Below are 26,464 nucleotides of genomic sequence, written 5' to 3'. Positions count from 1 at the left end.
CTCTCTGCAACCTTCCTGTCTCCTCAATACTCCCTACTCCTCCACCTATCTTGGTGTCATCAGCAAACTTAGCCACAAAACCACTTACTCCATCATCCAAATCGTTAATGTACAAGGTAAAAAGAAGTGGCCCCAACACCGACCCCTGTGGAACACCACTAGTAACCGGTAGCCAACCAGAACGAGATCCTTTTATTCCCACCCTTTGCTTCCTGCCAACCAGCCAATGCTCCACCCATTCTGTTATCCTACCTGTAATTCCATGACCTCTCATCTTATTAATCAGTCTCTTATGCGGCACCTTGTCGAAGGCCTTTTGAAAGTCTAAATACACAACATCTACCGCCTCTCCCTTGTCCACCCTACCTGTGATTTCTTCAAAAAACTCCAATAGGTTGGTCAGGTAGGATCTTCCCTTCACAAAACCATGTTGGCTAGGACCTATCTTGCCTTGCACCTCTAGGTATTCCATAACCCCATCCTTGAGGATCGATTCCAATAACTTTCCCACCACTGACGTCAGACTAATAATGGACCTCTTACATGACAAAGATGAACTCTTGACCTCTCAATCCACTTCATCATAGCCCTTGCACTTTTCTTGTCAACCTGCACTGCACTTTCTCCGTAACCGTAACACTATACTGTGCATTTTTTTTCTTTTTGTACTACCTCAATGTACTTTATGCATGGAATGATCTGTGTGGCTGGAATGCAAACAAAAGCCTTTCACTGTATTTCGGTACATGTTACAATAATAAACCAATTACCAATTAAGTCAATAGTTCTTCCCATGCTAGGTCATAATCCAGACCTAAATCCTTAGTTGGGAAGACATTAATCATTCAGCAGCTGACAATGCTTGACAAGGCTTACCAACGTGAATGACTCACTGGATGTTTGAGAGGATTTGGGTTCATCCAACACTGGTGTTTTCCAAACCTTCAAATTTCCATCCATTGCAAGTACATAAAGAGCTACAGAATACAAATCCGGGTCACAAGCTGGGACCTGGCATTTCTAAGTTCTGCAATAGCAACTGTTTCATGTTGTTCTGCTGGAGTGGTACCCGTCATCACTGAAAATACGTGATATAGCCGCACTTGAGTTCCACAGTGACAATTTAAGCTGTAATAAATGATAATGTGAAGTTATCATCAATTCTCCTGCAGAAAATTACACTTTTGCACCATCAAACATCATTGAAAAAGGTTAGTAATGGTTCCTAATTTTAACTGTTTCAGCATGGTCCTTCTTCATTACATCATTCAGTTCAGTTCAGTCAGTTGTAGAGTGATGCAGCATACTACAGCCAATAGGCACTGTACGGTATGTGTATGGATAAAGTTAAGGAACAAACAGCCACACCTATTTGACAGCAAAGACTTCTGTGACGATGACAAATATGTAAAATTATCCTGTCCATCTTAGTACTGCTGGCACAACAGCTTGCTCAATTTCACCAATCAATGGGTCACCTTCAAAATCAAAGCAGTTTCATATTTCCTATTCATTTAAGTTTGTGTTGGCTGGGTGCCTGCAAAGATGAAATCTATTGATCCTAAGTTGCTTTTATATGCTGTGTGATCCAATATACCATGATGCAAATACATATTTATTTATACTAATTGGAACCACAAATGATGAGAGTAGAATCATCTACCTAAAAACGCTCCTTTAATTTTATGATCTTTTAATTGACTGATGTCACAGTAATTTCACAGAGGTGTTATAAAGTAGCTTAACAATAATATTTACTGCATCAGGAAGCAGATTTTGATCTTTTTAATGAGTACTTTTATGTTCTTTCAGTATACTTAAAACTAATTTAGGGTCTTCTTTGCCCTATTATGATAAAAAGCCAAACAATTTTCACTTTCCGCTATAATCTAGTGCTAGTTGCCTCAACTCAATTTACAGCTCAGCAAACACATCCTTCTTGTAATGAATGCACTTAACATGCCAGACTAGATGCTAATGATGCATAGCCTTATCTGAATATTCATTAAAACAATGAATTTCATAAAACAAGCAGGTAACAGGAGCATGCCAAAACTATATCAGTATATAAGTAAAGCCATTGTTATTCAAAGCAAAGTTTCCATGTGTTTGAAATTATTCGGAGGGAAGAACAGCAAGCAGAAGATTTATTCAGAAATAATTGTCACTTTCTAAGACCTTGCACAAATAGGATGCTTGGTAAGTGCACCTTGTAACTACCGCTGTGTTGCAATTCTGCAACAAGTCTAAAGCTTAAATTAAGCTCAGGACACCTGCAAAGTCTCCTTTGCTAGCTCGGCACAGATTGGCTGAGAGTGCTGTGCACTAAAATTGGTTCCTTATGACCTCATTTTCCATGGTAATAGATGCTAATGGAGCCAGTTTCCAATCAGACGGAAGTGCAAAATCCTGAAGTAATTTAAATGCAAAACTGGGAAGGTCAGCCTCTTCAGCCTCCTTCCCAAGATCAAGAGACAGGGATGTCTTGGTCATCCCAATGCTTCGGTCTGTTCTTGTGCAACTTATTTCTTTCTGACTAAGGTCCGTCTATTTTTTTCCCCTTGTCCTGCCTTTTCCCATTTATACCTGCTAGACTTGATGTCTTTGACCACGTTCAGAGCTTCCACTTTCCTAACAGTCCTATTTTAACCATGGACTTTGAGCACTTCTATCACTCATCTGGAAAGTCTGGATACTCTCAGCTTCTTCAAAGAACAGTGTGTTGAAGGAATTGTCCCTCACTTTCTTGCTGAAAGAGATGAAGTTGGTGCTTCTTGCCAGTGCAATTGCCTCTCTGCCAAAGCATCTCACATTTCACCATACAAAGCCATCAACCTTCCACATCCCATAAATAAGTAAGAAAACTATATGGCTGTAGACTGAATTTTCTGAAATAATATCCCCATATCCAGAAACAATAAAGGAAAATGTGAGAGCCCTTCCACTCACAGCACCACACTACTCGTCATAATACATTTCCATCTACAGTTTGCAATGAATACGGTAGATACATGAAACCAAAATAAAAATACATGGGAAGACTTAGAAGGGAGATTGTAAAAGCAATGCAATTTATGCATGAATTTTGACAGTGCAGTACAATTCTTAACTTTCAATCTTCACTAGATGCTATACTGTAAAAGTGAAATATCCTTAATTGAGGCATTTTTCATTTGGAGTATTTTGCCTTCCCATATTCCATACTGATTTTCAGATAGGTTTATATTTTCAGATCTTGCAAGGAAATAAAAGAACTGTGACTCAGGCATTGAGAATTTTACTCCTAATTGGCAGGTTAATATTGTATTTTCTCAACTGCTATTTCCTTTGACAAGATAATTTAAATATGGATGTAAAGATGTTAATTTAAGAATGGGTGCTTTGTTACATTTTTCTTTTCAGATTTAAAATCAGGTATCCCTAATTTGGAAAATGTCTTTTAGCATATAATCAAAGAGATTCCATAACATTTAAGTTAACTGGAATTCTGAAAGTGTCATGGAATAGGTACATTACAACAGGCTGCAGAGCTTGTCTCCACTCCTTTCTAAATTTCTGTTCTCATAAAACACATGTTTGACCTTTTCTTGTCCTTAAGTCACCATCCTAACTCTAATCTTACTTTCCCTTTCAGATATGTTGGCATCTCCCAGATCTGTGCCCATTTTACCCACAACCATCTTGGGTCAGGTTTTTATCCTTCCTACAGGACAGGTCAAACACAGTTGACTACTTCTTCCAATTTTCTCCTTGGTTGTCTAGCTCATTGCTTCTTGACTTGCTTGGTTCCTTTCTTGCCTGCAAGATCATAGCCTCTTCAGTAATATTTCTCTTTCCATCATCATACAGTTACTGAAATTCCCAAGGCCCTCTCCTTGGTCTACTCCTTTTCCTCATTCACACAATCCCCCTTGGTGATGGCACCTGAAAGATTTTTGTAAGGACTGACCACCTTTACCCCTTCATCTCTCTTGCTCCACTTCACTGTACATTGTCTTTCCAATATCAACTCTTGAACAAGTTTCAATTTTCTCCAGTTAAACATTGCAAAGGCTCAAGCCTTCATCTTCAGACACTAATATAAACTCTGCACCCTTACTAACACCCACCCTCAGCATGAATCAGATTGTTCATCCATTGATTTCCTATTCAAGTCTAGCATACCATGTTCTGTAATGCCATCCCATCCAAGGCTCACTCCTGGTCATCCAGTGTATTAAATGTAAAATTGTTACCCTTCACAATCTTGCTCTTTGCTCCTGCTTTACCTAACATCATCTGGAACTCTCTGTTCCTGCAACTCTGTCCTCTTAAGCAATACCTCACCATTGACTTGCCTGATTAAAGGCCTCAAAATCATGTGCAAACGCCTAATGCTTTCTCTTCTCCTTTAGAATCCTCCTTAAAATCCACCTCCCTGATCAAGATTTTGGTCATACCTACTAATACCACCTTTATTTGGCTCAGTTCATATTTTGTCTGTGATGCAGTTTGGAAATATTCTTTTGGTTAAAGGCACTATATAAATGCAAATTATTTTTGGTCCATAGGAATGCAAACATTTGCTCTGGAAATTATTAAATTGGCCAAAACATTTAAAATGGCCCCCATAAAATTTAAATAGGTTATGAATCTGTATCAATGGGTACCGTTTGTTTAATTGCAAGAATAATGTTCTGAGTGCACCTCAGGCAGTCCATATGAGAAAAAAAACAATGGTTTCCCTGATGCCACTGTTGCACCTCCACTGCAGAAAATAAAGCAACTAATTTTTTTTAAATGTTTGATGAGATGGCATTTCTATCAAGCCAATTACTGGAAAAAAAAAGAACATTTTGTCGCATGGGCTTTTTAATTAGGTCCACAAGATCCTATTTGTTTGAAGGTAAAAGACTGAGTTGAAAAAAATAAACTGTTTCACTATTTTAAAACTGTAAATGCACACTACTACAATAGCTTTTAAATCCATCTTATTCCCTGTGCATTCAGAATATCTTCCAATTACTATCCTGCACTTGTCCAGGTGTGGATAGTAATTGGCAAAAGATTGCGAATGCAGAGCAAATCAAGATGAATTCTCTTGTCAACTATGGGTAGTCTGAAAAGTATTTAATTCCAACTTAAATCAAAGTGAGTGTGGCGTTAAGCTACGTGTGACCTCAAAGAATTTGGAATGCATGTTGCAGTCACAGCATATGAACATAGAGGTTTGAGACCAAATATCTGCAGAACCAGCAAACAGAATACTTCAAGTCATCAGATAGTGTTTAAAAATTAAGCTTTTTACTTCAGTGAACAATTCAGGATAAACTGAACAAACTGAATATGTACTTTTCTGATGATAACATCATTAAGTATGCAATCTTGCAATTAGATAAGATTGCATAATTTTAGCTCACCGTATATCCGCAGGGCGATAGATTCCACTGTGAAACCAGAATTTCTACCTTCCTTGGCCACCCATTCCTGCTAATCATTCGTAAGTACTTTTGCTGGTTAATTATATTTGAACTGCTTCTGCTGGTTAAGTTAGTGAACATGTAGCCCAGAGATCTTGACTAACAATCCAGAGATCTGAAAGTAAATCCTACCATTGTGACTGTGCAATTGAATTCAGTTAAATAACCTGGAGTTTATATTTAAATGAATCTTTTTAATGGTGACTACAAAATTACTGAATTCTCAAAGAAACCCATCTGGTTTGTATGTCCTTCAGGGAAGGACATCTGCTGCCTTTGCCTGGTCTGGTCAATGTGTGACTCCAGCCTCAGTGACTTATGCTTGATTCTTAATTGCTCGGGGAATGGCCCAGCAAGTCTCTCAGATGTATCATCAGCACTATATTAAAACAGAAAGTAGTTTACATTGGTTCATTAGCAAGGGCAATTTGAGTCACAGAGTCACAAGATCGTAGAGCACAGAAATAGGCCCTTCAGCGGATTGAGTCCACACCACCATCAAGCATCCATATTACACCAATCCTATTTTGTTCGCCCCACATTCCCATCAACTCCTTCCGGATTCTGCCACTCACCTACACCAAAGACGTCATTTATAGCGCTCAATTAACCTGCCTGTCTTTGAAATGTGGGGGAGCAAACCAGAGCACTGGGAAGAAACCCATGCGGTCACTTGGAGAATGTGCAAATTCCACACAGATGGCTCCAGAGGTTGGGATTGAACCTGCATGGAAGAACTGTTAGGAGGCAGGTCTACTGGCTGTGCCACTGTGCAGCTTTTACAGCTGCTGCACAGTAGCACAATAAACAATGGCCAAGCGAGCTATGCCTTCATTCTGTAAAATGAATAAATAAAAGAAAAATGAGATTTCCAGGAGGAGATAAATTATCAGAAACTTACTGCAAAGGCCAGCACTTTTTTATAATATTCATTCTCAGGATGTGGGTAGCACTGACAAGGCCAGTAGTTATTAACCATCTCTCCTGAGGGGATGGTGGGTGTTAGGTCTTCTTTTTGAATGATTGCAGTCTATGCAGTATTCTTTGTAGTGTCATTTTTTGGTATAACTGAATGACTTGCAAGGTCACTTCATAGATTCATCGACTTTTAACTGCCCAGAGTGTGGAATTGGAGTTACATGCAAGCCAGCTTAAGGACAAAGAATTTCCTTCATCAGAAGACGTGAGATTTTACAATAATTTGACAATTTCAGGGTCAATTTTATAAATAGTAGCTTTTTAATTTCAGTTTTTCTTTTGTCAAATTTTCCAGTGTGTGTGATACTATGCAATTCTTGAAGTGATTTAAGGTTTGAAAGGCTTTTTCAGTGCTGATCTTTATTTGACATCAATAACTTCTGTGCTAAAATCTCCCCATTCCCAGCAGCCAGTTCGAGGACTTGGTCAGATTTGGTTATATTACCTCTGATGGTTGAATATTCAGCTCTTAATCACTGTCAAGATTTACAGATCAAAAAAGTCCATTTTGGCAAGGTGTCAGAGTATGCAGGCTGTGCCCAAAATGATATTTAGTTGACTCTTTCATAGAAGAAATGCAAGGCGCGTTTCGACATACGTATATATGAAAGAGCAAGTGGGCTTTCAGAATTCCATAGTTCTTCGTCAATGTCTGGTATCAAAGCTGTATTTGATCATTGGAATCTCTTCTGGGCAGGGGTGAAGGGCACAAGAAGGACAGGTTGCATCTAAACTGGAGGGGGACCAATATCCTTGCAGGGAGCTTTGCTGGTGCTGCTTGGGAGGGTTTAAACTAGTGAGGCAGGGGTTGGGACAAGAATGACAGTGTAGCAGTTGGGGAGACAGAATGACATGTAGAAAATAGAACTGGCAATTCCAGTACACAGAGCAGAGACAGGTGGGGAAACATGAGAGAAACAGTAGGCTTAATTGCATTTACTTTAATGGAAGGGGACTCACAGGTAAGATGGATGAACTGAGAGCATAGATCAACACAAGGGACTATGATATTGTGGCGATCATAGAAACATGGCTGAAGGAAGGGCAGGATTGGCAGCTCAATATTCCAGGGTATAGAAGTTTCAGGTGTGACAGAGAAGGGTACAAAAGGGGAGGGGGTGTTGCAGTGCTGATCTCAATAAGGATATCCTGGAAGTTATACGTGTACAACTTAGAAAAAAAAGGAACAATAACTTTGATGAGGTTTTACCATAGGCCTCCCAATACTCAGCGAGAATTAGAAGAGATATGCAGGCTAATTGCAGTGGGGCTTAAAAACAATAAGGTTGTAGATGTGGGAGATTTTAACTTTCCCAATTTTAACTGGGATTGCCTTAAGTGTAAGGGGCTTGGATGGGGCAAAATTCATAAAATGCACCCAAAAGGGCTTTTTAAAGCAGCATGTAGAGAGTCCAAGAAGGCTGTACTCGATCTTGGACAAGTGGTGGAAGTATCTGCAGAGGAACCCTTTGGGAATAGTGACCATCATTCAGTAAGTTGGGGGAGGGCTGATTTCAATAGTTTAAGACAGAACCTGGTGGAAGTAGATTGGGTGCCTCTGCTGGAGGGGAAAACAATATTTGATAAGTGGGAGGCATTTAAAGGTGGGATAGTAAGGGTTCAGAGTCAGCAAGGGTAAGAGGCAAAGAAAGTATGATCAGGGAACCTTGGTTAACAAAGGAAATTGAAGTTTTGATCAGTAAAAAGACGGAAGCATACGTCAGGTACAGGCAATTGGAATCAAATGAGTCCTTTGAAGTTTATAGGGGGATAAAGAAGATAACTTAACAAAAAGTTAGGAGAGCAAAAAGGGGACACAAAATGGCATTGGCAAGCAGGATTAAGGAGAATTCCAAATTCTTGCTCCTATAAGTATATTAGGATCAAGAGTGTAGCTCAGAAAAGAGTAGGCGCCCTCAGGGACCAATGGGGGAATCGATGTGTGGAGCCAAAGAATATGAGTGGGGTCCTAAATGAATATTTCTCATTGGTATTCACCAGGGAGAAGGATGTGCAGGATTGAGAATTAGGGGAGGGGTATGCTGACGTTCTGGAGCATGTATGTGTCAGGAACAAGGAAGTGTTAAAGACAATGGCACACATTAAAGTGGATAATAGCCAGGGATCTATTCCACAATGCTATGGGAAGCAGGGGAGGAGATTCCTGAGGCTTTGATGGAGATTTTTGCAACTTCATTAGCCTTAGGTGACATACCAGAAGACTGGAAGATAGTAAATATTTTTCCCTTATTCAAAAACAGCAGTTGGGATTAGCCAGGAAACTGCAGACCGGTGAGCCCTACATCAGTAGTATGGAAATTACTGTAAAAAATTCGAAGGGACGGGATTTATGTTCACTTAGTAAGGCAGGAACTGACTAGGGGATATCAGAATGGTTTTCTGCAGGGGAACTCCTGTCTCACAAACCTGATTGAGCTTTTTGAGGTGGTAACTAAGAAATTTGAAGAAGGCAGGGCAATAGACATGGTATACATGGAATTTATCAAGGCTTTTGACAAGGTCCTATACAGTGGACTGGTCCAGAAGGTTAAAAGTACATGGGTTTCAAGGTATGTTGGTAACCTGGATCCAAAACTGGCTTGGTGACAGGAGGCAGAGGGTAGTGGGGGAGGGTTACTTTTCTGACTGAAAGTCTGTAATCAGTGGTGTACTGCGAGCATTGGTGCTGGGGCCTTTGTTGTTTGTCATATATATAAATTACTTGGATGAGAATGGTGGTGGTCTGATTGATAAGTCTGCAGACAAAAATTGGTGGAACTGTGGATAGCAAAGAAGGTTCTCTAAGTATACAAAGGGACATAGATCGGCTGGAATGTTGGGTGGAGCAGTTGCAGATGGGACTTAATCCAGATGTATGAGAGAATGCATTTTGAGATGTCAAATACAGCAGGACATGGCAGGAGTGTTGATGTACAGAGAGACCTTTGGGTGCAAGTTTATAGTTCCCTGAAGATGGCAAAACTTTGAAGCATGCTTGCCAAATGCCTCCTTCACTTTCTTATCGACCTGAGTTGGGATGTCACTTAAGAGTATTGTGTACAGTTCTGGTTGCCACACCACAGGAAGGATGTGGTAGCATTAGAAAGTGCGGAAGAGATGCACCAGGATGTTGCCTGGAATGGAGGGGTTTAATTACAAGGAGAGATTGGATAGGATGCATTTGTTCTCACTGGAGCGTAGGAGGCTATGGAGTGACCTTACAGAGATTTATAAGATCATGAGTGGCATAGATCGGGTTGGTAGTCAGGGTCTTTTTCCTAGGCAGGGGAGTCTAAAACTGAAGGGCATAGGTTTAAAGTGAGAGGGGAGAAATTTAAAAGATAATGGAGGGGTAGGTTTTTCACACAGAGACTGGTGGCTTATCTGGAACAAGCTGCCAAAGTCGATAGTAGAGGCAGATCCAATTACAGTGTTTAAAGGACATTTGGACAGGTACTTGGATAGAAAAGGAGTAGAGGGATACGGGCCTAATGCAGGGACATGGGATGAATGTAGATAGGTATCGTGTTCAGCATGGATGAGTTGGGCTGAAGGGTCCATTTCTGTGGTGTACAGCTCTATGACTCCATGTATTAAATTTACGATGAATAGGTGCAAGAAATAGATTTATCTTTGCTATTCATTATCTTGATTAATTGTACAGATCATAATACTTAATTGTACATTTTTAAATTCATTTTTCAGGATGTGGCACTGCTGGCTGTCCAACACTCAATGCTCTGTGAACAGAGGACATTTTAAATGCCTACCACATTGGTGCAAGTCTGGAGTTATGTAGGAAAGGCCAGATAGGGACAGCAAGATTTCTTCCCCTGAAGAGCAATCCTGAAACAGATGAGCTTTTCTGACAATCTGATTATTCTGTGGTCATCATTACCTAGAGCAGCTTTATTTCCAGATTGTTAGCTGAATATAAATTCCCCAGCTGCCTTGCTGGGGTTTGAATTCATGTCTCTGGATCGTTATTCCAGGCTTCTGGGTTTCTGGACCAATGACATAAACAATGCACCAGCAATAAACCCAATATGTGAGTTTATTTTAGGGAACGTAGAACATAACAGCACAGTACAGGCCCTTCGGCCCACGATGTTGTGCCGACATTTTATCCTGCTCTAATATCTATCTAACCCTTCCCTCCCACATAGCCACATGAATGATAGAGAAATGGAGGGCTATCTAAGAGTCTCTTAAATGTCCCTAATGCATCTGCCCCCACAACCTCTGCTGGTAGTGCGTTCCATGCACCCACCACTCTCTGTGTAAAAAAAACCTTACCTCTGACATCTGCCTTATACTTTCCTCCAATCACCTTAAAATTATGCCCCCTCGTGTTAGCTATTTTCGCCCTGGGAGAAAGTCTCTGACTGTCCACTCGATCTATCCCTCTTATCATCTTGTACACCTCTATCAAGTCACCTCTCATCCTCCTTCTCTCCAAAGAGAAAAGCCCTAGCTCACTCAACCTATCCTCATAAGACATGCTCTCCAATCCAGGCAGCATCCTGGTAAATCTCCTCTGCATCCTCTCTAAAGCTTCCACATCCTTCCTATAATGAGGCGACCATAACTGAACACAATGCTCCAAGTATTGTGGAAAGGGTTAAGTTGTAGAAATGAGTTAATTAATGAACCTCAATAAGGCCAGGTCAATTCCATTGATCATAAAAGGAAGGCGGTCAGGCTATCCTAATCGGTTGTGTCATCTCACATTTTATTGGGATATCCTTTGGACCTTGTGTAGACTATTTGTTGCATTGCCAGAAACAACCATCTGAAGCTTAATAAAACAATTAAACGTAGAGAGACTGGGGAAGCCCAAGGACTGGGATAGTAAAATGAATTATGTACGTAGATGGAAAGGATGCAAGCATCGAGCCAAAAAATGTATAGAAAGGAAGTTCAATACAAAAAGGCAAAGAATGGGAAAAAGATTGATCAGAAATGATTAGATGAAAACTGCAAAGCTGCACTAATCTATTTACTACTGTCCAACTTTGAGAGAGTTAAAGAAGTATCATGCTTTGTGTTGCTAACAGCTGAATTATCAGCTTTACAACAAACTTATTGTAACCACATTGAACGTTGCTTTTAGAATGCTAAGGGCAAAACTGAACCTGGATTATACATTATAGATGGATTGTTTTCTAATATTATATTCGTGCGTTTAAAAATCTTTCTTTTTAATAAAAATTCTATTGTCAACAGAGTTACAAAAATAGTGATAATTTGCAGCATGGTGTTACTGTGAATCAGGATACTGTTTAGAATTGACACCTTGACAGTACAAAATTGTCTTCCTGAAATGGCCCATCATTTTGTGACTAGTTGTTGTAAATCAATCAGTCTTTCTTGCACAACTGATATCAACTATAGAAATGCCTCAAAAACCGAACCTGCTGGAAATATTCAACAGTCAGACACTTTCTGTGGAAAGAGAAGCAGAATTTGACATGAAATATTAATTCTGTTTCTCTTTCCTGCTAAGGACCGTTCTGAGAAGTGTCACTGACCCGAAAATGTTGACTGGTTTGTCTGTCCATAGATGCTGCTTGACTAGCTGAGTTCTTACAGCATTTCTGTTTTTCTTACATTTTCATCAGGAACTTACTTGTGAATTGACATACCAGGTAAACAGACCAACATGTGTAAATGTCAAGACACTTACCAATAAACCACATCATATAAAGTTTCATTGCCTAATTCACTCAATTCCCAAAGACTCAGGATTTTATTTTTCAACAATACCTATAATAACTTGACAGGGGCTTTGTTTAATGCATTCATGGGGTGTGGAGGTTGCAGGGTTTCGACCTGAAACGTTGACAATTCCTTTCCTCCCACAGGTGCTGCTCGACCTGCTGAGTTCCTCCAGCAGATTGTTTATGACATCCTTGTTTACCTTTCAGCTTTTGCCACACTCATTTTCCATTGCACAATTTATCTGCAGAAGCATCACTGTGTGTCTCGTGGATGATGCAGCACCTTCTGTCATGCAGCTCAGTGTAAGTTGCCCCAATGACTGCCCAAATGACTTGCCCATGCTTTACTATAGGGTAGGGTCAATCATAGCATGGGACTTGATCTGGACATGGGGGATGACTGCCTTTCTTCCTCTAGGTTTTCTCTCACGTCCAAAGCAGCCTTCTCTGACGCTACACTGTGGCCACCATGGAAAGTGTTTCCTTTAGGCTTCACCTCCTTCTTAGCAGTCAGTATGGGAATGACAATGGCAGCCGTAAGCTGTGCACAACACTTCCCAACAGGAACTTCACACGTCCTGTTTTAGTACATGGATTAGTGGACAAAATACCACAGCATTACCTTTAATCTATTTTACCCAATTTCACAAATATTTTCAACAGATCTGAGATTCAGGAAAAACTCAGTGGGCTTTTCCTATTAGTTTGATGGCCACCATTCACTGAGAATAGTATTTTTTAACTCCAGATTTACTTAATTAACTGAAATGAATTTCCACAAATATTACAGTGGAATTTGAGCTCAAATTCCAGATTAATCACCCCAAATTTCAGATTAATCACGCAGACCTCTGATTGATAATCTGGTTATATTTCCAATCTCCAACCAGCCTTTAAGCTGTCATAACTGTACTTATTTTGCCCACAATTAAGTGTGCATATTAGATCACACAAACTTCTTGCCAAATGTTTTGCAAACTAGTCCCATGTCCTCCCGGGGACATATCAAAATAATTTTTCTGAAGGTTGGTAATTAAACAAACATGAGAAATTCTAATTGACCAAGCAGTGATTCCTTTTGAAAACAACTGAAGCATTTTACAGATTGAGGAAGCATACCATGGTTTCTAACACTGCAGCAAAGACAATTATTGCCAGTTTCTTCAAATGCCCTCTGCATCCCAACTGCAAACAAATTCAGTACTGTGGTATGGGAAAATCTGTAGCACCATACAAAACTACAACAATACATCACACTTTAATAAAAGTGGTTGCAACACAAGGGTCCAATAGAAGCTCCAGGTGATGGCTAACCTGGGAGTACTTGCTTTTGAAAAGAGTTGAAATAGAGGCATTAAAACTCATAGTATCCTTCACTTTCATGACCTTAAAAGTCACTAATCTAATAAACCAGATCCATTGAGGCAGATCAAGTGCAAGGCAACATTCAGAGATTGTCTCACTGGGTAAAATTTACATAAATATAATCAAACTCATTCCATCATTCCAGATTTATTTTTTCATTCTCCTCTAAACTAGATTTCATTTGTACCTCCAGAATGTGGCAACCTGCCAAGGCTTTTCTGACAGCATTTCCTGAGCTCATAATCTCTTGCACCTAGAAGGGAAAGAGCTGCAGGCACATTATAGAGTCACCTTCTTCACCTGGTCAAACACCATCCTGACATGGAGGCATATCATTGTTCTTTCATTGTTGTTGGGTTTAATTCCCAATGGTAACTTTGAACTCACATCACCAGAAAGACTGCTGCAGTTTAAGGTGGAGGCTCATTACCAACTATTTTAGTGCAATTGGGCAATGGGCTTTATAGACTGGCCTTGTCAGTGATGTCCATATCTCACAGTAGGTTAAATGCCTATGTCTTCAGATGCCTTTCCTGTGACTGTTTAATTGAAATATGAAAATAATAGCTATTAAAATAAGCAGCAAGCAAATCTGTTTTCCAACTGAAAACTTGACCAATTTATCTCTTCCTAGCTATAAGACCTCAAAAAAACAAAACTGGCATAGATATTTCAGAATATTTCTTGAAGAAATCATTTTTCCACATTAAGACCACCTTTGATTACCTGTGAGTAAGAGTCTGTGCTGCTTTCAATTGGTTCTTATGAATAAGACAGGAACATGTTAAACACACTGAGTTGCAATTATATCAGTCATTGCTAAAAAAGAAACAGGAATTTGCAGACTATGAAAGGGCCAACATCCGCCTTTAGTTTTTGCAATCCAGGTCGACACATGATACAATGCAGCAATCGAGCGATCTTGGACTGATTTCAAAATTGCAGGTGCAAAGTCCTGTACTTATTAGAAATAAATAAGAAAATACTGGAAAACCACAGCAGATCAGTCAGCATCAGTAAAAAGTCACTTTAATGTTTTGACTACACATTTTTCATCAAAATCAATACATCAAACATATCTTGTATTTTCACTGGTCCTGTGTCCTTCAAGCATCTATTTTTAGTTCAGATTTCCTGCACTTCCAACAGTTATTTTTTTACTTGTGCATGTGAAAAGAGTTGGGAACATACAGCAGCAAGTAGTACAAAGCAGCAACTGTGTGCAGCGCTGATATTTTGAATGCCTGCATAGCAAATCCCTTGAAGTCAGCCATCCAGGGTACCAGTCCAAATTAATTGGTTGAGCAAGACCTCTGTCTTATTTTCCCAGTCTCCCGAGGCAAGTCCAAAAATCCCAGATTTGTTTTTATAATCCAGTTTTAATTATATAAACTTCCTTGCAGCATTGGGAGAACAGAAACACTCTACAGTTTCATGCTCTGATGTCATCATGGAATCACAGAACAGTTATAGCACAGAAGGCCATTCATCCCATCAAGTCTGTGCCATCTCCCTATCAGAAAAACTCATTAGTTCAACCCACCGGCCCTTTCTCGATAGTTTTGCAGTTTTTTCTCCATTACGTATTAAGTTCTCTCCTAAACTCTGAAATGGAAACTTCAGGGATTCCTAGCCCCTGACTCCTCCACTGAAAGGGAATAGCTTCCCACAATCCACTATAACCACACCCCTCTTCATTTTACACTGTTCTATCAAATCTCCTTCTCTTCTTAACAGAAAACAATCCCAGTCTCTCTAATCCACCCTTTTCACTGTAGTCCTTCATCCCAGGATCCATTCTCATCAACCTTTTCTGGACCTTCTCTAACATCTCCACATTCTTCCTCTATTTAGAAACCAGAATTGAATATTGGCATTGGTATTGGTTTATTATTGTCACTTGTATGGAGGTACAGTGAAAAGCTTGTCTTACAAACTGTTCGTACAGGTCAATTCACTACACAGTGCAGTTATATTGAGTTAGTATGAAGTGCATTGATGGAGTACAGGTAAAAACAGTAACAGTACAGAGTAAAGTGTCACAGCTACAGAAAAAGTGCAGTGCAATAAGGTGCAAGGTCACAACAAGGTAGATCGTGTTCCACTTAAGGTCAGATATAAAGATTCAGCACAATTTCCTTTCTTTTATACTTTCTGTCTTGATGGATAAAGACCAAAACTATGTTTTGGCAACTGCTTTCTCAACCTGCCTTCCCATTTTGGATGATTCGTGTGACAATACCTCCAGGTCCCTCTGTTACTGCACCCCTTTTAAAACTGTATTCTTTATTCTATATAGTCTGTCTCATTCTTCCTACTAAAATGCCCATTCCACTGGCCTTTTTATATCCTGCTGTAATCTACCACTATCCTCTTTGCTGTTCACAATGATTGCAATTTTTGTGTCATTTGCAAATTTAGAACTTGTGGCATGCACCCCCAGTCTAGGTCATTACATTGATCCTTAAAAGCAATGGACCCAACATCGATCCCAGTGGAATGCCACCATTCACCTTTGCCCAGCCCAAAAAACAGCCAATCTCCATGACCTTCTGTTGTCTATGATTTAGCCAACTTTATATTCATGCCATCAATGTCCCTCAGCTCTGCTGCTAGCCTGCTTTGTGGCACCTTATCAAAAGCCTTCTGGAAGTCCACACAGACAATGTCAACTGCATTACACTCATCAACTTTATCCATTACCTCATCAAGTAATTCTATCAAATTGGTTAAATGCAATTTGCCCTTCATAAATCCATGCTGGCTTACTTTAATTAATCCAGTTTCGTCCAGGTGACTATTAATCCTGTCCTGGATCAATGTTTCTAAAAGCTTTCCCACCACCAAGGTTAAACTGACTGGCTTGTCATTGCTGAGCTTGTTCTTACTCCCTATTTTTGGACAAATGAATGACATTTGTTGCTCTCCAGCCCTCTGGCACCATCCCCGCATTCAAAAAGCATGGAAGATTATGGTCAGCGCTCCAACAGTTTCCTCCCATACATGCCTGACATTCCCACCAGAGAATTTTGAGTGGAAGTTGTTGCAGGGAAATTTTCAGCAGAAGGCAATTCAGATCCTCTGGTGAAAAACTGTCACTCTAGCTAGTTCTGGGCTGGTTCTAAGTATCCATCAGTGATAAAACTTGGCTAATGTGCAAAGATACTTGGTTAAGGTGCAGCCAATGACATAAAGACTTATATGTTGAGTTATTAGGGAATGTCATCCTCGTACATGAACTTACTCTACTCTGTCACTGAAAGAGCCCCAATATATAGATTAAAATCAAATTGCTTATTGTGGGTGAGTCCTGATTGGCTTGAGAAATAGAAAAGAAGGAAAATGCTGGAGGGAGGTGGATCTTGGCAATATTTGCAATGTTGTTGTCTAAAACATATATCAGGAGATCAAGCGTTCTTGTTATAAGCAGTCTGATTACAATTGAACAAGGTCATTTCCATGTTCTTCAATTCAACTTTATCAATTGCCTTCCTTTTGACTTCAGCTATTCGCCAGTCATCTGATATTGTTGAACTTCCCAATGAATAATTTTATGCAATATGCAATTTTGATAGTTTTATGCGCAATATTTATATTATCCAAAAGGCTGTTTTTGGAAACTCCTTTCTCCCCAAACCTTCCTCCTGTTCAATTATCTCCTGTCATCTCATCTATAATCACAATCAGTACTTTATGAAAAGTGACTCCAGATAGCTTTTCAGTTGTTCATTTGCCATTACTCACCATTGAGACCAAAACAGCTCTTACAACAACTGAAATGATTCGAGTATATGCTTTTAAGTTAATACAATCAATAGTATTATTGTACATGGTGCAAAAAGCTTTACTGTGATGATCAAGATCGATATGCTACCTCCTAGCAGTTTCAATGATTCAATGAAAGTAACCAGTAAAAATAAATACCACTAATTTTATTTTTATAGTAGTTTAATAAAAAGGTTCAAGTACATTTATTAGTTAAACATAACAAAGTAAACATCTCTGTTGATTAAAAGTAATGACTTGGATTCTCCTGAGAAATACTGGCAACTTCCTTCTCTAAGTGTCAGCAACTTCGGAATTTTCTTGGATGCGTGCACTAACATGGAAATCGCAAAATAGGTGACAGCTGTTCACTGCATTTGTTTTGCTGCAGGACTCCTACTGCAATTGTCCAAAACTTAGTCTGGGGAGAAGCGTCACTGATTTTAATGGGGAGGAACAGCTGTGAAGGACAAGTGTAAGGTTGGGTCACATACTAATTTTTGAATTAATTGAGTTAGGCTGAGTGCACTTAATTTTTAAAAAATATTTTAAAATTGTTTAATTAGTCTTATTTCAATGTTTTAATATCTTTTAAAAAAATTCACAGCTTGATCTTTTTTAAATGTTCTTGAATATTTCCAAGTGTCAGAAGCATCTGAAAACATTCATAGAGCCTTGACAAGCCAAGGAATGTTGCTTAGCCAGCTGACAAAGTTTCTTCAGCTTTTTGGTGATGAGTTTGGATTTACACGTGTGGGCCTCACCATTGAAGCTGGAGCTAGTTTAATCAAGGAAGGTGTTGCAGTGTGATGTGCTAAAGGTGACCATGATCTTAGCAGGTAGGTCAATAGCAAGTGTGACCAGCTTGCCACTGGCAGCAGATTTAGCGACGTTGAAATTCCACGACATTTTGCATGGCATTAACTATTTCCTTCTGCTAATTCAGTCAGTATTTTTCAGATGAAGAACCAAACATGCTGGATAGGCAGGGAGTCATACAGGACAGAAACAGGCCCTTCAACCCACCATGTCCATGCCAACCATTGAATTTATTTGTACTAATCGCATTCACCCGTATTTGGTCCATAGCTTTCTATGCCCTGACCCTTCAAGCGATTGTCTTGATGCTTCGTAAATGTTGTGAGATTACCTGTCTCCATCTGCTCATGCAGCATGTTCCAGATTCCAATCACCCTCTGGGTGAACACATTCCCTCTCAGGTCCCCTCTAAACCTCCTATTATATCTATGCCCTCTTGTTTTAGACACCCCCATTAATGGAAACATTTCTTACAATCTACCCAATCTATCCCCCGCATAATTTTGTATATCTCTCTCAGGTCACCCCTCATCCACCTCTGCTTCAGCGAAAACAAAATCTTGCCTCTCCAATCTCTCCTTTTAACTGAAATGCTCCAATCCAGGTGACACCCTGGTGATTCTCCTCTGCACCCTCTCCAGTCCAATCACATCCTTTGGTGATCAGAACTGCACACAATACTTCAGGTGGGGCCTAGCCTATGTTGGATGAGCAATTTAACTGAAAAAAAATAGAAGAGCAACTTCAAATCCATTTGCCTGGCAAAAATGAGGCCGGAGCCCTCCAACAATAAAATTGAGCCACTCACCACTCCATTAACTCCTCTGCTCTGGATACTGCCATCTTGAGAAGGATGGCTACATTGTCTGCCTCTTCCAGGCTATTTACAATATGCAGGCTATAGATTGCTACTTCTAATTCAGAGGTACAAATTAAAAAGTGTGCTCCTCTCTTATTAGGCCTATTTGTATGGACAATATGAATAGGCCAATATGAATAGGCTGTTGGTTTGATCTTTCACTAATAGCAAGACTGCTGGAAGCTGCTGCAAAAAATAATCTGATGGGTCAAGAGCCAGCAGGGCTAACTAGGATGATGCCAAGCTATCTGAAACTCTCTCTGTGCCCATTTATCAACAATTTCCAATTCTAATGCCCAGGACTTACTATATTTCAATATCCAAACACTGGTCAATTTATCACCATTTTGATCCTTCGCCACTGCCCACAAAGGCACACAACTGGCAAATTACATAGTGCCTATTGTTTGGTGTTAGCAAGTGCCCAGTGAGATGTGAAAATGGTCATGAACTCATATGGGCTTGACAGGCTGGATTGTCCAAGCTGAGGGGCGTAGGACCAGGTAACTCAGATTCAGATTAAGAGCCAGGCCATTTTTGACTGATGTCAGCAGGAATTTGTACACTCTTTGGATGGTGATCTTTTGGAATTCTCTACCTTGGAGGGCTGTGGAGTTTTGTTAATTCAAAACATTGATTGGTCAATTTCTGGGCATTATGGGAATCAAAGGACATGGGATAGTGATGAAAAATGACACCAAGGTAGAAGATTAATCGTGATTCTAATGACTGGTGGAGCAGGCTTAACAGGCTGCATGGCCAACTCCTACTCCTATTTCTTATGGCTCAGATATCACACTGACAAGAGTAGGCATGTGATAAATCATCTTTGTCCCATTAACTGACTACAATTATAGTGATATACATGTGAACCTTTAAGAACTGATTTTTATCATATGAGTTAATTTTTGACACATTGTTTTACCCAGACACTGCAGTTTAGTTGAGAGTTACTGCCTCTAGTTAAGGATAGAGTCACAGAGTAACACAGCATGGAAACGGGCCCTTCAGCCAAACTCGTCCAGACCGACCATGGTGCCCACCAAGCTCGTCCCATTTGCCCATGTTTGGCCCACATTCCCCTAAACCCCTCCTATCCATGCACCTATCCAAATGTCTTTTAAATGTTTTTATTGTATGAGGCAGCTCATTCCATACGCGCACCACCCTCTGCATGAAGAAGGTGCCCCTCGGGTCCTTTTTAAATCTTTTACCTCTCACCTTAAACCAATGCCCTCTAGATTTTAGTTCCCCTTCCCTGGAAAAACAACTATGTGCATTCACTCTATCTATACCCCTCATGATTTTATACACCTCTATAAGGTCACCCCTCAATCTTCTCTGTTCCAAGGAATTAAGTCCTAGCCTGCTCAACCTCAGGCCCTCGAGTCACGGCAACATCCTCGTAAATCTTCTTTGCACTCTTTCCAGTTTAATGATGTCTTTCCTATACAGGGTGACCAAAACTGCACACAATATTCCAAATGCGGCCTCACCAATGTCTTGTACAACTGCAACATAATGTCCCAATTACTATACTGAACACCCTGACTGACGAAGGCCAGTATTCCCAATGCCTTCTTCACCACCCTGTCTACCGTGACACTGCTGCCAGTGAACTAGGTACTTGTACTCCTAGGTCCCTCTATTCTAAAACATTCCCCAGGACCCGACCATTCACTATATAAGTCCACCCTGATTTGACTTCCCAAAGTGTGTTCTTTGAAAAGCTCTACCTCTGTTCATTTGCTTTTGCAAGCAGCAATACAAAGGAAGCTTAAGATACAGAAGTAGGTAAAAGAGGAGTTGATAAAGTGACTTAAATGAAAAGCTAAATAAGGAATTTACTAAATTACTAACTACTCTTTCAGCTGGTATGGGAAGAACATCTTTCAAACATTGGATACAGTTTGGCAAAATTTCTGTCCAGTTAATGAGGAGCAATACTTTGATTTTATCAGAAATACAACTGTAACTGTTCAGAGATCTGTAGTGCTCAAAACTCAGACATCTGTCAAACTTTTAGTATTTTGCTGAGCAAGAGGTGATGTCTCAATGGACAGAAGCATTGTGCATACTTCAAGAATTATTTACTAATTTCACCTATTCTGCAAGAAATGTGGAGTTGGCCAAAAATACATCTTCCTCACAGTTCCTACCCCTGGAGAATGGCAATGCACATTTCTTGTAGAACACATTAGAGAAGCAAACAAGAAGCAAACAAATCAACCCAAACAAGTAAAATGGCTAATTGGTTTGTTTGACTTTGTTAAAAAAAAGACTTCTGTTTATGTAACATCTTTCACAATCACTGGGGATCTCAAAGAGCTTTGCAGCCATTTAAGTTATTTTGGAATTTAGCCATGGTTCTAACATTGAAATGTTGTATTTGATCGATGCAAAGCAAGATCCCACATACAGCAGGTCAAAAGTGACTAGGCAATCTGTTTTAGTGATGTTGATTGAGGGTTAATCATTGTTCTTAATATCAGTAATAAGCCCATTTGCTCTGCTTTGGAACTTACCCAAGCCATCGTTTCACAAGATCACAAGATCACAAGACAAGGGAGCAGAAGCAGGCCATTCGGCCCATCGAGTCTGCTCCAAGGAAAGGGAATTAGAAATGAGAAATGGGGAATGGGAAAAAAAAACTATTCTAATCCCAATTACCGGCCTTATCCCCATATCCCTTGATATCCTGACTATTTAGATATCTATCTATCTCCTCCTTGAACACCCCCACTGATCTGGCCTCCACTGCTGTACGTGGCAAGGAGTTCCACAAATTCACCACCCTCTGGCTAAAGAAATTTTTCCTCATCTCTGTTTTGAAACTGTACCCTCTAATTCTAAGATTGTGCCCTCTGGTCCTGGACTCACCCACCAAGGGAAACAGCCTAGCCACATTTACTCTGTCCTTTCCTATCAATATTTTAAATGTCGCTATGAGTTCCCCTCTCATTCTTCTGTACTCCAGTGAGTACAGTCCAAGAGCCGACAAACGCTCCTCATACGTAAGCCCTTTCATTCCTGGAGTCATCCTCGTAAATCTCCTCTGAACCTTCTCCAACGTCAACACATCCTTCCTAAGGTGTGGGGCCCAAAACTGCGCACAATATTGCAAATGAGGCCTCACTAGTGCCCCGTAGAGCCTCATCAACACTTCCTTACTTTTATACGCTATACCTCTCGAAATGAATGCCAACATAGCATTCGCTTTCTTTACCACCAATCCAACCTGGTGGTTAACCTTTAAGGTGTCCTGCACGAGTACCCCCAAGTCCCTTTGTACTTCCGTGCTTTGGATTTTCTCTCCTCCTAGATAATAATCTGCCCGCTTATTTCTGCTTCCAAAGTGTACAACTGCACATTTCCCTACATTGAATCTCATCTGCCATTTCCTTGCCCATTCTCCTAAACTGTCTAGGTCCCTCTGCAACCTTCCTATCTCTTCAATGCTCCCTACTCCTCCCCCTATCTTGGTGTCATCCGCAAACTTAGCCACGAAACCATTTATTCCATCATCCAAATCGTTAATGTACAAGGTAAAAAGGAGCGGTCTCAACACCGACTCCTGCGGCACACCACTAGTAACCGGTAACCAACCAGAACGAGATCCTTTTATTTCCACTCTTTGCTTCCTGTCAACCAGCCAATGCTCCACCCATTCTGTTATCCTACCCGTAATTCCATGACCTCTCATATTATTAATCAGTCTCTTGTGAGGCACCTTATCAAAGGCCTTTTGAAAGTCTAAATACACAACATCTACCGCCTCTCCCTTATCCACCTTACCTGTGATTTCTTCAAAAAACTCCAATAGGTTGGTCAGGCAGGATCTTCCCTTCACAAAACCATGTTGGCTAGGACCTATCCTGCCCTGCGCCTCTAGGTATTCCGTAACCCCGTCTTTGAGGATAGATTCCAATAACTTTCCCACCACTGACATCAGACTAATAGGTCTGTAATTTCCTTTATGCTGCCTCCCACCTTTCTTATACAACGGAACTACATTTGCGACCCTCCAGTCCTCTGGAACCACGCCAGAATCTATCGATTTCTGGAAAATTATCGCCAATGCCTCCGCTATCTCTAAAGCCACCTCCTTCAGAACGTGGGGATGCACCTCATCCGGTCCGGGAGACTTATCAGTCTTTAGTCCATTTAGTTTTCCTAGCACCTTCTCCCTAGTAATCTTAACTGAACTCAATTCCATTTCGTGAGACTCCTGACTAACCGGCACATTGCTGATGTCCTCCACAGTGAAGACCGATGCAAAATATTCATTCAATTCCTCTGCCATCTCTTTATCGTCCATTATAATAGCTCCTGCACCGTTATCAATTGGTCTTATATCAACCCGTGTCTCTCTTTTACACCTTATGTATTTAAAAAAGCTCTTAGTATCCTTTCGAATGTTATCCGCCAACTTCCTTTCATAATTCATCTTTTCTTTCCTAATGACCTTCTTAGTTTCTCTCTGCAGGTTTCTAAAAGCTTCCCAGTCTTCTGTTTTCCCACTAATTTTTGCTTCTTTGTACGCCGCCCCTTTTGCTTTTATTTTAGCCTTCACCTCTCTCGTTATCCACATTTGTGCCTTTTTTCCATTAAAAACCTTCTTTTTTCTTGGAATATATCTATCCTGCAATTTCCTTATTTCCTGCAGAAATTCCTTCCATTTCTCCTCTGCCGTCCCTCCAGCCAGCTTACTCTTCCAATCAATTAGGGCCAACTCCTCTCTCATACCATTGTAATTTCCTTTGTTCCACTGAAATATCGATACACCAGTTATCCATTCACCCAAGACAGCAGAGAGGGCCTGAGTGTAAACTGTCATCTGAAAGGTAGAACCTTCAACAATGTAGCCTTCCCTCAGTATTGCACCAGGGTGTAAGCTTAAACTTTGTTTGTTCAGATTGCTGGAGTAGGACTTGAAGCAACCAGCCTTCCAAGAATGCCAAATCATGGCTGACAATTAATTTAACTTTGATGATTCTGAATATATACAATGTTCTGAACTTACACTGCATCAACTTTGTATCCAATGCACATGTGCCAGTCTGGGACAGCACAGTTGCATGGCTGCTGCCTCACTGCTTCAGCGACCCTGGTTTAATCCTGACCTCCAGTGCTGTCTGTGCTGAATTTGCATATTCTCACTGCGAGTTTCTCCTGGGTGGCCCGGGGGGGGGTGGGGGGGAGACTTATGTTTGTTCTTCATCAAGAGACAAACTTCGCGTGGGTTTAACATCTGAACATTTTTATTAACCGACACCACAGACTGGCTTGCTTTCCCTCCCTTTTACAGCCACTTCCTATTCCCCCATGTGACCCCTTGAGTTGCGTATTGGGAACTGTAGTTCTTTATTATAACTACATAATAACACGTGATAACACACCCCCATATCTCAAAGACGTAGGCTGCTTGGTTAATTGGCTCTAGTGTGTTGGTGAGTGGTAGAATCTGAGGGGAGTTGATGGGAATATGGGGAGGATAGGTTACTGGGAAAATTAGTAGGGGATTGGGATTACTCTGTGAGCTAGCATAAACTTGATGGGTAAAACAGCCTCTTTCTATGTTGTAAGAAAATATGAAGTATGAGAAATATGGAAAGGCAGCTCACAGTTAGAAAACCACAGTGAAATTTTTTGGGATTTACATACTTACATGGAAATCCCAAAGTTGTTGACAGTGAAATAGAGAGTGCCAAGAGTCATATTGAACATTTCACCCACAGCCTTTTTAATGCAGCAACATTAATGCAACACACCTAAATATCTCAAAGTGTTTTTAGCCTGTGAATTACCTTATTAACATTGCCTGCAATAGATTAGCATGTGGCCACTCCACTGTGATCATTCAGCTAATCCGTTAATCCTTTCACACTTGTTTTGTAACACTTATGCAGTTAGTTCTCTGTCTTTCTCTTTAATTTGCTTCTTCATGGTTAATCAGTCCTTTGGAATTGCCTTGAGGTCTTTTTATTCAATCTTTATTCCAGATTCATTGCATCCCACTGGTTTCAAAGCAGACATCCCAGTTTAGCCTGGTTTTTATCCAAAGTACTTAAATAAATGAGTGTGTGTTTCAATTGTTTGAACAAATGAGAGACTTGCATTTTTATAGGACCTTTCTCAGCCTCAGGATACTGCAAAAGGATTTTGAGCTAATACAACTGAGCAATTAATCATTTCCCTGCATGCTATCACTCTATTTCTTTTGCCCGTAGAGCAAGAATGAAAAATATAAACTGGGGTTCTGTTCAGGGCAGGAGAAAGAAGAAGCCTGACGCTGATGTGGGCTGAAAAGGCAGATATAAAGAAAGAACCACAACTTATCTCAGGTTGATGATCTCTACAGAAGCTGCCTGACCTGTTGAGCGTTTTCAGCATTTTCCACTTTATACTTTTTATTACAGATAAGTGAAGTACAGAGGGGTCTTGGTGTTCTTGTGCACAAATCGCAAAAAGTTAGCAAGCAGCTGTAGCAAGTGAGTAGGAAGGAAAATGGCATATTGGCTTTTATTGCAAGTTTATTGGCTGAAGCTTAGAAATAGGAAAGCATTGTTATTTATATATAAGGTACTAGTGAGGCTGCACATAGGGTACTGTGCACAGTTTTGGTCCCTTTATTTAAGAAAACATATGTTGGCATTGGAGGCAATCCAAAAGATATTTACTATGCTAATTCCTGGGATGAGAGGAATTGCCCTAACACAAGCAGCTAGAGAAATTAGATATATGTTCTTTGGAGTTTAGAAGAATGAGGTGTAATCTTATTGAAACATCTGAGAGCCTGAGGGGCTATGACAGGGTAGATATTGAGATGTCTCCACCAGTGGGAGAATTTCGAATGAGGGGAGAAGATTAGGGGCCGGTCATTTAAAACTGAGTTGCATAGGAACTTCTTCCAGAGGATGGTGGATCTCTGGAATTTGAGAGCCTGGAGGGTTGTGGAGGCCAGATCTTTTGGGAAGTATATAAAAAGGAAGAAGGTGTATTTTTGTAAGAACAGGAACTGAGTGCTATGGGGAACTGACACAGAAGAGGTGGTGAGACCTGGGGCAGACCAGCAATGATCAGATTGAATGGCGGAGCAGGTTTGAAGGGCCTAGTGGCTGACTCATAGAGTCATTAAGCACAGAAACAGGCCCTTTGGCTCAAATCATCCATGCTGACCAAGATGCCCATTTAAGCTGGTCCCATTTGCCTGCATTTGACTCATATCTCTCCAAACCTTTCCTATCCATGCACCTGTCCAAATGTCTTTCAAATGTTGTTATTGTATTTGCCTTAAACCACTTCCACTGGCAGCTCATTCCATATACGGACCAACCACTGTGTGAAAAAGTTGCCCCTCTGGTTCCTATTAAATCTTTCCCCTCCCACCTTCCCACTGGGCTGGCCAGGAATTTAAATTTGCCATCTCTTGAAATGATGTATGCATGCATCCTTAGCAACAAGTCACACTCATGTATTTTGAGAGGCTGGGGGATGCT

At 40.4% G+C, this 26,464-nt stretch overlaps 1 protein-coding gene across 6 annotated transcripts in view; it reads right to left on the bottom strand.

Annotated features, from left to right (window-relative positions):
• The window catches only part of LOC127578703 (disks large-associated protein 4-like), a 435,166-nt gene that overhangs the window by 185,108 nt on the left and 223,594 nt on the right, over positions 1-26,464 (bottom strand). The window lies entirely within an intron of this gene.

The sequence above is a fragment of the Pristis pectinata genome, chromosome 16 (genome assembly GCF_009764475.1).
Source record: "Pristis pectinata isolate sPriPec2 chromosome 16, sPriPec2.1.pri, whole genome shotgun sequence".
NCBI lineage: Eukaryota > Metazoa > Chordata > Chondrichthyes > Rhinopristiformes > Pristidae > Pristis > Pristis pectinata.
Note: the sequence above shows the minus strand (reverse complement) of the source record. Positions and strands in the feature narration are given on the sequence as shown.